The following is a 3,046-nucleotide window of genomic DNA, read 5'->3' as shown; positions in this document are numbered from 1 at the left end:
ATTCCAGGAATTTGATTACTTATGTTAGTCGTAGAACATTAATGTTTCGACAAGAACGGGCAATGGATGAAGAAATGTTATCAAACAGCTCAACAGGTGTGACACATCGCGGAAACTTCGGTACGAAAATTGGCACGCGTTTACAGAGGCTATGCAAATACATTTTGAAAGCAGATTTTAAAAGTTTGATCTCTGGCAAACTACGAATAAATAATTACGTTAACTATAAAATGTAGTGAACATTAACATGAGAACAAAGCATACACCATGTTGATCAGCTTTCTTTGTACGCAAATCAACGTACGAGTGACGCATAGACTTAAAATTCGAGTTCATTACCAGCTGCATACGTTCATTGTTACAAGCAGTATGTAAATCGAACTATAATTACATTGTTAGAAATGTTACTACTCAAATGATTAAGAATCGAATTTAATCAAGCACAATTCATTGCCAGTTTAACCGAAAACTTTCCATGCTCTCTAAACGTAAGACGGAGAACTCTTCCTTCAGTAAAAACTAGCAGAAATATTTCTGTCGTATGTCGGAACAACATTCAGGGGAAAATGAACTAGATAAGGAAAGAGAGAGTAGGGCAAGGGAAAATTCCTGACTATTTTTACTATTCGCGTGTTGCCTCGAATTTGTTTATCACATAATAGAGTATGCACGCACAGGCGAACGTTCGTGCGACCGTACGTACTCGTTAGTACTCGGTACGCACACAAACCACAAACGTTAACGTCGAACCTTCGCGTACAAACATAAGCGACGTGTCCATCCTACACTGGCTACGCTGCTGGGTACGAGGCGTTTCTTGATAGAAATTTATGTCCCATTCCCCTTCATTACTACAATTCCGATTATTATACTTTTATGCAGATACTAAACGACCGGAAGGTTAATCTATCGGATCATCTCATGATCGATTATATTGGCAATTGTCGGTTTTACCGTCGCAAAAAGGAGAAATTCGGTACTCTGGACCGTAGACGAAATTAACGGGACTTTCACTTGACGCGATTTCGATTACAGATCCTTAATTTCGTTTTACTATTTTTTTTTTTTTTTTTTTTAAACGAGACGTACTGACTATACCCGGCGACTGAACACCGTTACATCATCCCGAATGCTGTTAGAACGGTTCGAGAGGTCCGATCACGCGGCGTTATAGTGACTGGAGAGGCCAACGGAATTATCCCAATCACTGGCCTATTCTCTATGGAAAAAAACGCGACGGATTGAAACGTACAACAGGAATCCCCTTATTTAATTCGGATTAGACTCGTTATACCGTCGTTACGGAATTTCGTACCACGAATTCAAATCTCCTGGATTCCGGCAGCAGACTTTCAAGTGAAACTACGGTCGCCCGGGTGGCGATTTTTTTTTTTCCTTTACATAAAATTAAATAAATTTGTGGCTTACCTTTCTCTGTGGTTATTCGTCTTCACTGTTCAACCGTGAACAGCCGATTGTTCCGATCTAACCGATGCGGTTCGCGCACAACGGGAAATGCGATATTTTCAACTCGTCCGGTGTGACGATTACTCGCTCTCGTTTAATTGTCGCTCAAACTGCTGATCTCTCTGCGTATCGTCGCTGGCGAAACTGGATTCTGTTTGAAATCGAACGAACTGACAGCGTAGACACGACTGAGATGCCGGCACCACGCGGCCACGGCTAAATACGATTGCCTGACAATCGCGCCTCGGGATACGAAACGGAAACTACGGTAGCGCCGTGACGTGACGCGACGGGACGCATGGCGTCCCCTGGCGACCCGTCCCTTGCGAGGAAATGCCTACGTGATATATCGACCGGTCTCCTTTTTTTCTTCTCGTATCTCTGTGTACCAGACGTCCACGGAAACGTCCTATTTGTTTCGATTGTTCAGTCGAAACGCGGAATTTTAAAAAAACAATTTCACGCTAAAAATACTCTTCCGCTTCCCTGACTACAAATGTCGTGAAAAATAATGGAAAGAAATGTTAAGGAGAAATGCTAATCGTTCCCCTTTTGGTTTTCATTGTGGATTCGATACAATTCATATTAAAATCAATTCGTGTGGTTTTTTTTTTAGAAAGCAGCCGGCGGTTATCCTCAGCTGATGAGGCAGTCCTTTGCCCGATCAATACTTTTTACACTACCAAAGAGACCTTTAATTTACTTGGAAATTGTGTGACACGTATAAATTATATTTAAAACAGTGGAAGACGTGGTACACAAACATCCTTTTTTGTCTACTTAAAATATTCCAGTAGCTTCTTAATTAATTCTGTCGATGTTTTATTACGTAGAAAATGCTATTTTGCAAATGATAATTGTAGAAACAGATCTCGTGTTTCCGTGCCTATAATCTATTCGTCTCATTCATTCACAGGATTATATGACATGCATAAACACTCAGCGCACAGAGACCTCATTATGTTAACGTTTATCCTACTGTATACAAAATCGACCGGAAAACGTTAATGGAAAAAACGTGGCTACGGAAAATCGAGTTGAAAATTGCACCGAAAGTTTTCTTTCCTGTTTCGGACAAAAAACGGTAGTACATGTACATAAACGTATCTTCACCTCGTACGTGTTCATTATTTTAGTCTCTAAAATTAATCTTCAACTCCAAAGTCCAGAGGCGTTATCGTCTCCAGACATGTGCGCATATGATGATAGAATCACGTGAATGATGTAAGATCCCTCAACAAATCCGTCGTGGACACGCGTTCTGCACTATGAGATCGATTAAAAGAATCCGGATGATCGAAAGTGTGTGTACATAAATCGTGTACAAAGTACGATGATAGTTACGAGTCACGATGAATCACTCTGTTGAATATTTAGGCATCGTTATAGCCACCAACTTTTACATCCTGACTGACACTTCGAACTCGGAATTGAATAGTAATAAAGGAACTCTGTGGCAGTTTTGTGGATCGACAGTATATGGGAAATGTCCTGTTCGCCTCACAATTTCTACTTACTGATTTATTGTCAGTAATAAGGATAGACTGAAACCAATAATAATAATAATAATAATAATAAT

At 40.2% G+C, this 3,046-nt stretch overlaps 1 protein-coding gene across 1 annotated transcript in view; it reads right to left on the bottom strand.

Annotated features, from left to right (window-relative positions):
• LOC108630144 (acyl-CoA Delta(11) desaturase) overlaps window positions 1-1,684 on the bottom strand; it is a 21,124-nt gene extending 19,440 nt beyond the window's left edge. Inside the window, exon 1 of the mRNA XM_085342327.1 lies at window positions 1,429-1,684. The gene's annotated coding sequence lies outside the window, so the exon portion shown is untranslated. The remainder of the gene's footprint in view (window positions 1-1,428) is intronic.
• Window positions 1,685-3,046: the final 1,362 nt, after the last annotated feature.

The sequence above is a fragment of the Ceratina calcarata genome, unplaced genomic scaffold (assembly GCF_001652005.2).
Source record: "Ceratina calcarata isolate Rehan_Ccalc_2016 unplaced genomic scaffold, ASM165200v1 scaffold7.2, whole genome shotgun sequence".
Classification (NCBI taxonomy): Eukaryota; Metazoa; Arthropoda; class Insecta; order Hymenoptera; family Apidae; genus Ceratina; species Ceratina calcarata.
This window is presented reverse-complemented; position numbering and strand designations above follow the sequence as displayed.